Source organism: Aquarana catesbeiana, linkage group LG03 (genome assembly GCF_042186555.1).
Source record: "Aquarana catesbeiana isolate 2022-GZ linkage group LG03, ASM4218655v1, whole genome shotgun sequence".
Classification (NCBI taxonomy): domain Eukaryota; kingdom Metazoa; phylum Chordata; class Amphibia; order Anura; family Ranidae; genus Aquarana; species Aquarana catesbeiana.
The window spans coordinates 66,356,059-66,370,699 of NC_133326.1; the positions used below are offsets into that span (position 1 = coordinate 66,356,059).

At 40.3% G+C, this 14,641-nt stretch overlaps 2 protein-coding genes across 12 annotated transcripts in view; one reads left to right on the plus strand and one right to left on the minus strand.

Annotated features, from left to right (window-relative positions):
* Positions 1–14,641, plus strand: part of FAM227B (family with sequence similarity 227 member B) — a 651,639-nt gene that overhangs the window by 277,355 nt on the left and 359,643 nt on the right. The gene's annotated exons all lie outside the window — the stretch shown is intronic.
* The window catches only part of FGF7 (fibroblast growth factor 7), a 111,237-nt gene that overhangs the window by 69,129 nt on the left and 27,467 nt on the right, over positions 1–14,641 (minus strand). The window lies entirely within an intron of this gene.

Consider the following 14,641-nt stretch of genomic DNA (forward strand, 5'->3'; position numbering starts at 1 on the left):
CGCTCAATTCTGCAAGTGTTCTAATTTACTATCGCTGTTTTCTAGCTGGTCTAAAGCCACTTTTGATGTAAAGGCAAACTTTTTGGTTGCTATGGACAATCTCCAGTTTCCAGGCAGAAAGAACAGTGTATATAACATAAAACTGCATGCAGGGCATAGGACAAAGTACTGGGGACAAAAGGGATGTGAAATAATGTCATACAGTACTGTAAACTGTAAGATTACAGTACTGTATGTGTTATGTTTTTACAATTTTTTGAATTTGCCGCCAGGCTCCGGCCCGTGTGTCGCGCCGCTCGCAGGGAACGGAGCCTGGCACGGAGAGGCTTCGGAGGAGGACGGAGCCCGCAGACACAGCGGGGGACATCGCAGGATCCCGGGGACAAGGTAAGTAAAGCCACACCCGGATCCTGCGATGTAATCCCGAGTGTGGCTCGGGGTTACCGCTAATGGTCCTGAATTTTAACCCCGAGCCACACTCGGGAAAACCACCAGGGAAGCTACACCTCGAACTACTGTATCTTCTATTAGGGCTGTTACTAGTCTAGAGTTCCTGAAAGGCTCCATAACTATCAAAATGTATTGTTTACAGACCAATACCCCTTTGGGGATTCCTTTTGAAAAAGTGGGTTGTTACCACTGTTTGTCCAATGATAAAACCCTTTCCAAAGCATTGTTTTTGTGATCAGGTCCAGCTATGAAACCTGCCACAGCTGTAATGTCAGTATGTCAAATTGATGTTAAAGGATCCAGCCACTATACTTACTGATTTTGTATTTGTAGAATGCTTGGAACGTATGCCTTCAGGCCTACACTGAGTTAACATTGTCCATCTAATTTCCGGAATTAGTCTCCTATTAATGAATATGCAGAGAACTGTTTGGTTGAAATGTTGGTCTGCTAAACAGCTATGTTCATTTATGCCTCACTGGACACCCTCTCAAAGGATGTCCCAGGGATAAATGTAGTAATTTGCCCCAGGAAAGAAGTCTTTCCTCAACCTGAAAGAAATCCTTCCCACTCTGGGGCCAACAAAAGTTCTTCCCACCCTGATGCCAACAAAAGTTCTACCAAGGCTTGGACTTCCAAGGCCAGATCCAAGGCAGGGATTTAGTTAAATCCCCAACCTTGAGCCCCAAAATTTCCAAAATTCTCAGACAAGTCCTCTTTAGGAAGAAGTGATGCCCCATTTTCCAAAGTGTCTGTTAGCCTTTGTGGACACCTGGTCAGAAAGTGTCTTGGATGTCTTAGAATTAGAAGCATTTTGCGTGGAATCCACCAGTTCTGTCCAGGCTTCTCTCCATCAGTGAGACTTTCTAGCCTCTGAATATCACAAATGTTTATATACCCATAGCACATCACTGCTACCTTCATTTTGCTGTGGGTGCACACTACCTGTTTGTAGCTCTGCCATTTTGTTTTTTCCCCACCTCAATTGTGCTAGCCTAATTATACAGTGCATCCGGAAAGTATTCCCAGCACTTCACTTTTTCCACATTTTGTTATGTTAAAGCCTTATTCAAAAATGTATTAAATTCATTATTTTCCTCAAAATTCTACAAACAATACCCCATAATAACAACGTGAAAGTGTTGTTTGAAATCTTCGCAAATTTATTAACAATAAAAAATGAGAAAATCACATGTACATAAGTATTCACAGCCTTTGCCATGACGCTCAAATTTGAGCTCAGATGCATTCTGTTTCAACTGACCATCCTTGGGATGTTTCTACAACTTGATTGGAGTCCACCTGTGGTAAATTCAGTTGATTGTACATGATTTGGAAAGGCACACACCTGTCTATATAATGTCCCACAGTTAACAGTGCATGTCAGAGCACAAACCAAGCCAAGAAGTCCAAAGAATCATCTGTAGACTTCCGAGACAGGATTGTATCGAGGCACAAGTTAAAAATGTATTTTTCCATATTCTTGCTGCACTGGAAACTGCAGCAAAAACCTTGATCATGTGCTCAGGCTTAAATAATATGAGTGCATAGAAAACAGAACCTCATGCCCTTAAACTGTAATTCTTCTGTCCTATGTTAGAATGGAATATAAATAGATTGCAAATGTTATTTGCTAATTAGTCTACTGAAACCATCCATATGCACAAACAAAGAAGCATTAGCTGCCATTTCCTCATTTATGTAGCCTTTTGATGGGTTTTTATATTCTTCCTTCCTTTCTTCTTTCTTACAGGTTCATCTATGAAAACTTATTATTGCTTTGGTACTGTTCTGTATATATATGAGTCAGTTTGCAGCCTCTGCCATACAGTATGTTAGAGCTACTTAGTACGGCCAGTCTTATTCAAAGTACACACAATTAAGAAAATTGCAGTTAAGATATAGAATATTCTATTTTCACCCCAGTTTTCCTTCAGAGTGTTTTGCCAAGTAGACATTTGTTACAGGTTACTTTATCACTTTAGCGATTAAGAGCTACTTATACCATGAGGAATTTTGCTACATTTAATGGAATTTCAGCTTGGCGTTCCACATACATTTCTTCATGATACATTTACATTTTTGCAAATTAATTTAAATGCCAAGGTGTATAATGTTATATTTGGATTTTTTATCATGTACTATTAGATGTAAAGATACCTACTGTCAATTGGTGATAGTTTTGAATTAAATGGTTTATCCTCAGAGAGTCCTGCATGATTTTAATGGGGAACAAAACAAACCAGAGCTAGCACTGTTGCAGATAGGTGCCACCACCTCTACAACTCTCCAATACTTCAACAGTTTCCTAACATTTCTACAGTCTTCTAACATTTCTGTTTAAGGCTTAAACTCAGCCTGCAAGTAATGGGAGGCACTCAGATTGTGCGCTTATGGATAGGATCGCAATAGGATCAGGTGAAGGGTCTCAAGACCCGCTTCCTGATTGGCCGGGAGGAAGATCAGTGTTACAATAGCGAATATTCATACGCTATTGTAACACACCTGGGTGGGCTCGGTTCGCATTCTCTGCATCCTGAACCCACCCTATTTTGAAGTCTATTAGAGCCTCTAGCTCTAATCAGATCCTTCAAACCCCCCCTAAGCATCCGGTGTCCTGCAAGGGCCCAGATGCATGGATGGGGGGGCGGTGCCTGTGCGCCCTTAATGGACAGGCCGTCCCTGCTGGGAGGGTCCTTCTTTAACCGCTTAAGGACCGCCCCACGTACATATACTGCGGCAGGGCGGCCATTAAGCGCAAAATCACATACCTGTACGCAATAAACTCTTTTGGCTCTGGGGCACGCACGCACACTGCCAGAGCCCCGCTCTTGCTGTGATTGGACACAGCAGGAGCCAAGCAGCGGGTCTGGTGGACGCGATGTCTGCCGAGAACCTGTTGATCGTTTGTAGAGAGGCAGAATGGCGGTCTGCCTATGTAAACAAGGCAGACCGCCATTCTGCCAGAGAGAAAAATAGAGCTCTTGTGTTTCTGCTAAGCAGAAACACGGATCTCTATTTTCTTTTAGTCAAAGCAACCCACACTCAATTAGAACACACTCATAGGGAACACATTTAATCCTTTGATTGCCCCTGATGTTAACCTCTTCCCTGTCAGTGTCATTTATACAGTGACAGTGCATTTTTTTTGCACTGATCACTGTATTGGTGTCACTGGTCCCCAAAAAGTGTCAATTAATGTCAGATTTGTCCACGGCAATGTCACAGTCCTGCTAAAAATCGAGAAGATAAGAAAAAAAAGGCCCTATATCTGTCAGTTTGTAGACGCTATAACTTTTGCGCAAACCAATCAATATACGCTTATTGGGGCTTTTTTTTTTACCAAAGATATGTAGCACAATACATATTAGTCTAAATTTATGAAGAAATTTGATTTTTTACATTTTTTTATTGGCTATGTTTTATAGCAGAAAGTAAAAAATATTGGTGTTTTGTTTTCAAAATCTTGGTCTTTTTTTGTCTGCAGCGCAAAAAATAAAACCACAGAGGTGATCAAATACCAGCAAAAGAAAGCTCTATTTGTGGGAAAATAATGGACATACATTTTATTTAGGTACAACGTCTCACGACTGTGCAATTGTCAGTTAAAGTAACACAGTGCTGTATCGCAAAAAATGGCCTGGTCAGGAAGGGGGTAAAACCTTCCAGAGCTGAAGTGGTTAAAGATTGCGCTTTGTAACTTTCAGATTTCTGGATAGCCAAACACATTCTCACTCCTAAGCATGAAGGAATATGATTAGAAGCTGTGTGAAACTCCCTAGCACTCACATTTTTTTTACATCAGGCTTACTGTTAGATACAGCAAGGGGACCTGCAATGAGTGTGTTTGGAAATAGCTTTTCTTCATAAAAATGAAAGGTTCTCGGAACACCAGGTGGCAAAAAGACACTGGGTAGACTGATGCAACATAGCAAAGTATGGATGTAAAACTAAACTGCTAAGCAGGTAGGATGGGCACCCTGTATGCATATCAATGTTTGTGCATTTTCACTGAACCAAGTCCCAAAACTGATATTTCTATAATGAGTAGATAGTGTTGTGTTTAAATCCACATTGACTGTGCATACCACTACAAATATCTAGGAGCTCAATTGTTGCTGGCATTTTATCAGTGTATCTGCCCACTGAATAAGGTGAGAATTCAGCAGGAAAAAATAGAACAAATTAAAGTAAACACCCAAAGGCTATCTCCTCAAAAATGTAGGTTTAGTGAATGAAACAATCACAGCATCAATCAGACATAGCATGCCCTACAAAACCCCCCACCCCCAACCAACCCACAAGTTAACCACCAATGAACCTACACCCTCCCACTAATAAGGTATCCTCAAACCTAACTCCCCTATATCCCAAGGCAGCCCTCCTGGAGAGCTAGGACAATGTGACCACAACCCCCCTAGTAAGATGGTTCCCCTATGAGGACACCTGCATGTGAGTTAGACCGTGGTGCGAATGGAAAACCTGGCAAACCTGAATCCTGAATGTGGTGACACAGCACCTGGGGCCACAATCAGCGTTTGCGGTGGGATCAGAGACAGGAAGCCTGAGGGCTAGTAAGGGGATAATGCTATTGGCTGAGTCAGTGTGAGCGAGCTGGCGATGAACAGCTGACAATCCATATGTATGGGATATAATGAATGTCAAATGAAACTCTCCACAAAAACTGGTAGGACCAATGAAAGAAACTCCATGAGGCTGCTGTACCACTGCTACATGTAGGTGGATGAACTGCACCATGGGCTGTGTGTTCAGCTAGTGACTCCACACCTGAAAAGTCCCAGAGATACAGCAAGGATGAGATAAACCGGGCATACAGGGTCTAGGTGAGCCAAAGATATAGAATGACAGAAAAATCTCACATATTGCATGTGGTCCAGCCAGTACTCTCACCAGGCTCCAACTGTCTGGGTACTCACGTGGTGGTTCCAATATGAGCAAGGTGCAGGCTGTCATGTACTCTCTGTAGAATTCAGCAGGAACTAGTGGAATGAGGTACTGAAGGCTGTGGCAAAGGAGTTAAGATGGGAACTACTGTCATTAGATCTTACGAAAGCAATACTAAAGCTAAAAAGATCCAGTGTTTACAGTAATGTACCAACTTCTACGCAGTGCTAATATTTTCAGTAGATTCAGCCTTTAAAAAAATGTTTCCATCACTAATTACTTTGACACTAACATAAAAAATGTATGTGCGTTATCAAGCTGAAAATATGACATGTTATGTAGCTCAGGATTTTATGAGACCAACATAAGCAAATATGTATGCAGGAAAAACAGCATGTCAAAAAGTTCAAACTGTCTTGTTATGTATAAGGAATGACCAGAAACTGAATACTATTTTAGTAAATTCAGATAACTATCATTTTAGATCTCTTGATTTGAGCTGTCCAAAATAAATGTTTACAAAATTGTTAAATGCATCAACAAGCTAGGTTTAATTACAAGAACACAATTTATGAGAAAGGATGTGCAGTGTGAAATATGCTGTGATATTAGTACATTGTTACTTTGTTACCAGTTAACACACCACTAATAATCTTTACATATTGTTAACAATTTGTATCCTGTAGGTCTTTTAAATGGATATTGCATTGATTTTATGATGATGATAATGTGAGGATAAAGTGGTTTTAATTTACTGAATTATGACTACTGTTCTGTGAACATGTTTACAGCCATAGTGCGGTGGTCTCCACTAAGCATAGTCAGGTTGTCCTTGCTCATTCTCTGCCCTATAATTCTAGAGCAATGAAGGTAGTAGATATGTGCTGTGACACACACTGCCCATCACAAAACAAAATATTAGATTTGGCAGAATTTGTAAATATATGAATCTCCAGTACACTAAATTGGTATCATAGTGGAGCCTTGCTGGTTAAGGTTAGCTATTTGTTTTATTATTTAAATTCCCTGAGGACGGACATAGATTTATGTGCTAAACTACAGGGATGGACAAATCACACACCGTGGATAGTGTTTTGCCAGCTGTCAAAATGCCCAAACAGTGCCTGCATCTGATTAATTGCCAACATTTTTCTGCCCAGTTCCTACATTGTGTGGGAGGGTTAAGCATGTGGGTGTTGCTTCCATTTGTAGGTTGAGTCATATGAGGAACAATAGGGGTCACAGCTCTGCAGTCAACAAGCACGTCTCCTCAACTGTCTTTCCCAGAAACACATCTGACTATCTATGGCTAGCTTTCCACTTCTGCTGTGAAATTCAAGTACGTTATACTTGAGTTCAGTGCTTACAATGGACTGCTGTTTTTAGGCTGATGCAGTTATAAAACTTATAACTAGGATATAGTCAATAATCAAGAAATCCTTTGTAGCAATGGGGGAGATTTAAATCTGGTCCACATAAAATCTGGTGCAGCTGTGCATAGTAACCATTCAGCTTCTAATTTTAGCTTGTTCAATTAAGCTTTGACAATAAATCTAAAACCTCGTACACATGATCAGATTTTCCGCAGACAAAACCTCAGACTTTTGTCCGAAGGTGTGTGCCTGGATTTTTTCTTGCATACAAATGGCAAGGAATTGTCAGCCAACAAACACGAACAGAGTGACGTACTACGTGGTTTTTCAGCTCTTTATTGCTACCCTTTGGGCTCCTTCTGCTAATTTTGTGTTAGTAGAAGTTTGGTGAATGTTGATTCGCGCTTTTCATTTCGTGCTTTTCATTTAGCACTTTTCAGTTCACGCTTTTCATTTCGTGCTTTTCAGTTCGTTTCTGAATGGCCGTTCATCAACCAGACATGTTGTGGAATTAGATAACGTGTTATTTATTATTGGCCTTGGAGTTATTGCTTTGACCCAAGTCCAGTCCAGGATCAGGAGGAGGAGGAGTTCTTGGACCAAAAATTAGTTGCTTTATTAATCGTGAACAATTATGTCATATGCCTTTGCTGCGGGAGCTCCAGGAGAATAATCCAGATGTTTTCCGGAGTTATCTCCAGATGACGGACCCCTGCTTTCTCCTACTCTTGGCATTGTTGACCCCCTATATTAAGAAGCAGGACACATGTATGAGGCTTTTATTTTATTTTTTGGTTGAATAACAATGATTTGATTTGTTATATTTTTGGATGCATAGAATGGACTTTTTGTTTAAGTTCTATTGGCAGATAGCATGTCTAATTTTATTTGTTTTCTTTTTTTAATGCCCAATAAAAAAAATTGTGGAGAATAATACTTGGCTATGTGTCTTACTTAAAATGACAGTTTGAGAGTAGGCAGTTACATAAAAAAAAAATACAATGTAAAATTAACAAGGGACACCAACATAGTTGTGTCTTTGATCTTAAAAACTACAGGATAATGGTGTTGTGGTAACTTGCCCAAAAAAAAAAAAAAAAAAAGCATAATAATATTATTCTTGATATCACTAGAAAACAGAAGCCTTTGAAAATTTGTTTGCATTAACTCCATCAGTATCACCAGCAAAGCAGCTTCATTATTATCCCATTAAAGAAGAAGAGAATTGTGCGCTGCATTTTGAGATTTCATAATTTGCCACGTCACAAATGTTAATTCTCCATTACGAACACTAGCTTACAAGACCGACCGCTTCTGGCTCGTCCTTACTTCCGAGCATGTGTGTTTGTACTTTGGACTTTTGTCCGATGGACTTGTGTACACACGCTCGGAAAATCCGACAACAGACATGTATCCACGGAAAATTTTAAAACCTGCCATCCAACATTTGTCCATGTAAAATCCGACAATTGTCCGATGGAGCGTACAAACGATCGGATTTTTCGCCAACAGCCTGACATCACACATTTCCCGTCGGAAAATCCGATCAAGTGTACGCAGCTTTTGAAGCTGATTGTTTTCTATGCACAGCTGCACCAGATTCTGTGTGCACCAGTTTTAGTAAATCTCCAGGGTGACAGCAGGATCAGCAGGGCACATAGAAGAGGTTTTTATGGCAAGGTGATTGCAAGCACACTATTAGGCAGTGCATATATATGTAAAGTAGATCTCATTACTTTCTTGAAGATGTTATGTTCTAAAAGATAGATTTGTAAGAGCAGATCAGCTGAAACAATTATTATGCTCTGGCTGGAAACAGTTCACACTAAACAAATGTATTATAGTGGATTGGACTGAAAAATTGTGTCTGTAAATTTTGTTACAGATTTGTTCCTGGCTTCTCGAAAATATTCACTGCTTTGACTCAATAATATATTTCACTGATAAATATTTGGTGTTACATTATCAACCTATTCCATAAATCAGAGCAAACAATCTATACCTGTCAGTTTACTAAATTTAGATTAGTATCAAAAATAATTCTGCTTGGTTGTCATAAATTACTGTACTTTGCACATTGTTATTTGCCTTAAATACGTGCATTTGTTAATAGTCATATTTGCCTAACTGACATAGTCGATTATCTCAAATGCTTTACTATACATTATGCAATGCCATAAAGCAATACTATGTGCTCAATAAATCCACTATATGTATATACTATATACATATATATATGAATGACTCATCATTGACTCAGTACTTAAATAATAGGCAAAACATGAAGAAATATATAAGACCAAGCCCCACAAAACAGCTAAGAAAGAATTCCTGCCTTACATGCCCAAGGATGATAGACTACAACAAATATTCTAATATTCTGTTCTCTATGGGATAGTCAGATGGAAACAGACTGCATGACTGTTTTCATCCAATTGTCATCCGATCTGCCAGATGGATGGTGAACGTATCCCCATCCATCTGTTTTTAGCGGACCAGATCGAATGCCGGCGGTTGCGGACAGGTGGACCCCATTAGTCCGCTAGTGTGAAAGGGGCAAAGTTAAAGTTTTTTTTTTAGAAGAAACAAAACAATACAGATAGGCAGTGTATAAACAGGAACCACCAATAAAAAGAAACCAAGGTAAGCTACACACTTACAGTGCAATACAACAGGGTATAGCTGCCAACAACAGAGGTGCAATAACAGGAGTACAAAATACATACTGTATAGAAATACAGTTGGCATGATTACAGGAACATCAGACTTGACCCAACTCACAGCATCACCTACACAGCAGAGTATAAGTAGTGAAGTAAAAAAAAGAGAAAAAAAGAAAAAGGATGGGGGGGCTGCTTGCCAGTAACAAGGCGTTACAGACAGAGCGGGAACTCTTCTGCCAGATGAGGAGAAAAGTGAGCCCACATCTGCCTGGTCAGTTCCAATTGATTTTTTTTTTTTTTTTGAAGGCATTGAGATAAAAACAGAGACCAGATTTTGTCGATTTTGGCTTGGCATCCTTAGCTGTTGTAGGAAGCCATATATAATGGGAGAGCTGTCTAAGGTTGGGGGAGCAATATATTTCAGAGAAATTCTGACACTTTTCTGACATTCATTTACAGCTTGTTTTGCATCTCTGACTCAAAATACTGCTGTCAGGCACAGCCAGGCAACTTGCATTTTAGGAATGAGGCCAGCAATGGCACCTTCATACATCTCTGATGATAGGGTCACTTTACCCACTTCAGCCCTGGAAGGATGTACCCCCTTCCTGACCAAGCCCTTTTTTTCAATACGGCACTGCGTCCTTTTAACTGACAATTGCGCAGTCGTGCGACATTGTACCCGAAACAAAATTAACGTCCTTTTTTTCTCCACGAATAGAGCTTTCTTTTGGTGGTATTTGATCACCTCGGCGGTTTTTATTTTTTGCGCTATAAACAAAAATAGAGCGACAATTTAAAAAAAAAAAAAAAGCAATATTTTTTACTTTTTGCTATAATAAATACCCCCAAAAATATATAAAAAAAATAATTTCTTCCTCAGTTTAGGCCAATATGTATTCTTCTACATATTTTTGGTAAAAAAAATCTCAATAAGCACATATTGATTGCTTTGCGCAAAAGTTATCGCGTCTACAAAATAGGGGATAGATTTATGGCATTTTTATTATTATTATTTTTTTATTAGTAATGGCGGTGATCTGCGATTTTTATCATGACTGCGACATTGCGGCAGATAGATTGGACACTTTTGACACCATTTTGGGACCATTGACATTTATACAGCGATCAGTGCTATAAAAATGCACTGATTACTGTGTAAATGTCACTGGCAGGGAAGGGGTTAAACACTAGGGGGCTATCAAGAGGTTAAGTGTGTTCCCCCAGTGTGTTATTACTGTAGGGGGGATGGGCTCACTAGAACATGACAGAGATCACTGGGAGCAGTAGATCCCTGTTATGTTGCTAGGCAGAACAAGGAAATGCCTCGTTTACATAGGCATCTTTCCATTCTGCCTCTCCATGCCACGATCATGGGCCACCGGCAGACATCGAGTCCGCGGGACCAGCGGGCACACTCCTGCGGAGGGCGGCCGCTAGCCGCCAACAGAGTGATGTACGGGTACGTTGTTTTGCACACCCGTGCCACTTTGCTGACGTATATCGGTGTGGTTAAGGGCCCGTTCACACCACATGCAGTGCTTTTTTTTAGCTTTAAAAGTGCATGGAAAGTAAGTTATAAAGGGTTCTAATGGCATAGTTTACACCGGTGCAGTGCGTTTCAGTCCTTTTCAGTTCCAGAAAAAAAAGTACAACGTGCTTCTTTTTTCCTGCACAAAACCATACTGGAATGTGGTAAAAAAAAGCATAAAAAATGCATCCAAAACACTCCAGACCCCAGAGCAGTGAAAAAAAAAACAAGAACAAATACCTGGAATGCATCCAGAAATGCATAAAAAACGCACTTGAACGCATCAAAAAGCATTTTAACGTGCATGCAGAGACATATCCTGAACGAATCTGGAGGATGTTTTTGTTGTGTGAACAGGCACTAAGAGCCCAGAGGAAAATCAAACATTTACCTATATGTAGAGAAGATGTTAAAACTGCATTTAAATCCACACCACTGACAGTACCAGGTTTATAACAGGATTACAGGGTACATTTTGCTGGAAATCCTCGAATATAGTATACCTGATAATCTGTGTAAAATGTCCAGCAGGATATATTGGAGAAACATGACATTCATTGTGTGAATTATCTAAAGAAATTCATGATCAAAAGCAGAAAAATAATTGTATCTGCCCAATTCGTACAGCATGGGCTGCAAAATAAATGATGTAAAAACTACAGCAGGAGAAATTCAAACCACAAAAAGGCTTTAAAGAAGACGTCCAGGTATGACAGTTTTTACATAGTTAAGCTTGGATCAATGTATCTATGTATATAGCATACTTGTGGGATCCCTCTAGAAGCTGGAAATCACAGTAGTAGACATTGCTACTCCAGCAACCCTGCTGCCTTGTGAACGCAGGAGGTCAACCACTCAGCATAGGCGACATTCAGATAAGGCTTTGAATTTGCTCAGTGTGACACCATCGCCTCTCCACCTCGTCCAATCAGGAAACACTTTGCATTCATTGTGAGAATGCAATGCAATCTCTGAATGGCACATGTGCCAAGCTCCCGACCTCCTCCATTCACTATGCAGCACAGGACCTGTAAGATAGTGGAGATCTTTGGAATAGTAGTGCCTACTACAGTGATTTCCAGCTTCTAGAGAGATTCCACAGGTATGGTATATGCATTGTTATATTGATCCATGTTGGTCCAATGTACCCTTGTAAAAAAATGCCATATCTGGACTTCTTCTTTAAGAGCTATGAACAAAGGTTGGAACAGAGAATCTTCGGATCGGCAGCACACCCACACAGAGAGTAAAGTATAAAGTCTTTATTGAAGCATACATATTAAAAGCAATGGATGGGTACAGGTAGGGGAAATGCAGGTAGGGTGACGTGTTTCACACTATAGAAGTGCTTTATCAAAACCATTTACTTTCTGTGTGGGTGTGCTGCCGATCCGAAGATTCTCTGTTCCATGTTTTCTGCTGCAGTGGCAGGGCATGCACCCCACCTCACAGAAGCAACATTGGAGTGTTACCGATGGGATCACCTTTGAGCAGCGATCTTTTTTTCTCTTATGAACAAAGGTTATAAGTATTCCAAAAGAGTTTCACTATCACCAGTTCACATTTAAAGCCTGGTACACATGGGCCTAATATCATTTGGTTTAACGAAGAACGGTCCACATTTGACCTGTCTGAAAAAAGCCGGCGTCTGTCAAACGGGCATTCTTGAAAACCACCATTCGATCAGCGCTCCCAGCCAATGGTTGAGAGCACTGACTGATGTGTGTTTTGACGGGGGGCAGAAACTAGTGTGATAGTGTGTACCAGGCTTAGGTGTGAAGCAAGCTGGGACTTCTTTTGTCTAAGGGTCCATTCACACGTGTCTGTTTTTGGTAGAAGCATTTCTATTAAAGTGTTTGTTACCCCAGCATTTCATATTCCTGATATGTCCCTGCTGTACCATGTACTTGTATGAGAAAGTATCTTGTTCTCTTCCTTTGTTTGAAATCCCTGGTGTTCCTGCTAGTGCCTCTGCTCTCCTATTAAAAACCGACCACACTAAGCAGGAGAGCACAGTGTGGTCAGTCCTCTACCTATGCTGGGAACTCAGCCTGCTCTCCTCCAATAAGCAGACTTATCCTGACACGTCCCTACCTATTCAGCCAGTCACTAAGAAGCTTAGTGTACTGTTGCTTCTCCTCCCCTCAGCTCTTATGCAGCTGAGAACAGAGGGAGCAGAGGCAATGTGATCACTTACTGTATAAAAGGGGGAAAAGGTATTTATGTATTTTTTATATCTATACACATAGGTTTTATCTGTTGTTTCAATTTTAAACTGAATGGGCTGTTTTACAAGGTGATCATTTACAATCACTTTAAAGTAAACTAAATTGTACCAAATCCCATGTTGATGCATATTAAATCATCAAAACACACATTAAAAGCTGTTACACACGTAAATCTAATAACATTCTTGAGCTTTGATATTCTAAAATTTTATGACAGCCAGTATCCTATGTGTATGTCAGGAAGAAAAAACAATTGTAAATATTAATACTTCACTGTAAACTACAGCAGAGCCTTACTAAAACAACCATAACATTATTTTTTAAAAGCGAGTTATGAGCAAAGCTTGTTTGGCCATGCTTCTCTTCTGGGTCCAGAATCAAATAAAAACAGGCTAAAGCCCACTGTTGGCTGATGTCACAGAGCTGCTCCAAGCTCTGGAAGGATCCCGACAATAATGTTAGGATCCTCCCAGATGCCTAAAGGGCAGCAGGCTCAGCCTTTCAGCACGCTGCTAAGAGCCTTAACCAGCTACTCCCACCCCCTCTCCAGCCCAGTGCTCCAGTGAGTGATGGGGGGGCAGAGCAGAGAGTGGTGACCAACAGTCACCACTCTCTGTTTAGAGGGGACAGAGAACTGAGTGTTCAATGATCACTCAGTTCTCTGTGTTAGAGCTGAAGGGGGACAGCTGCAGCATCACACCAATGCTGCAGCCATATAGGTGAGTATGTATGTTTGTTTTTTTATTATCCCACACTTCTCCTTTAAAGTATAGTGAGCAATCCCTGCAAATTATTCCTTCATATGCCTGTGCCAGCTGTACTTGTAGTAATGCAGGTTAAGTCCTCATGCACACGGACGTTTTTACAGCTACTTTTTTGAGCTTTTTTTGCAGCCTGAAAAGGCCTGTCTATGTTAGTCTATGGCTTCATGCCCACCTAGGCGTTTTTGAGCTGCAAGTGGCATAGGCGTTTTTAAGCTGTAAAAAAAACACAGGACCAGTGGGTTCTGAGAGACGTTTTTCAGCTGTAAAAACGCTCTAATGCTGAAAAACGCTGAAAAACGCTGAAAAACGCTCAAAAACGTCATTCACCAACGTTTTTTAGTGTTTTTGATCCATTGAAAAAAAAAAAAAAAATAAATTTGAAAAAAAAAAAAAAAACACTCAAAAACGCTATTGCAAAAACGCTGAAAAACGCTGCAAAGATACTGGTGTTTTCATAACGTTTTTTTAATAGCCTGTGTGCATGAGGGCTTATAGTACAGACACTGCCTCATATGCCTCATATTATAAAGCCATTTATTCCATACTGTGTACATCTGCTCCAGGCTGTTTGACCACCATCAATGCAGTGTATGGAAACCATAGCTTATTCGAAGTAAAGCCTGGAGAACAACGAGAATGTATAACCAAGCATCTAGATGATTGTCATTTTAAGAATAAGAAATCAGCAATAGAAACATCTATGTTTATCTAAGGAAGTGCTTCCTTT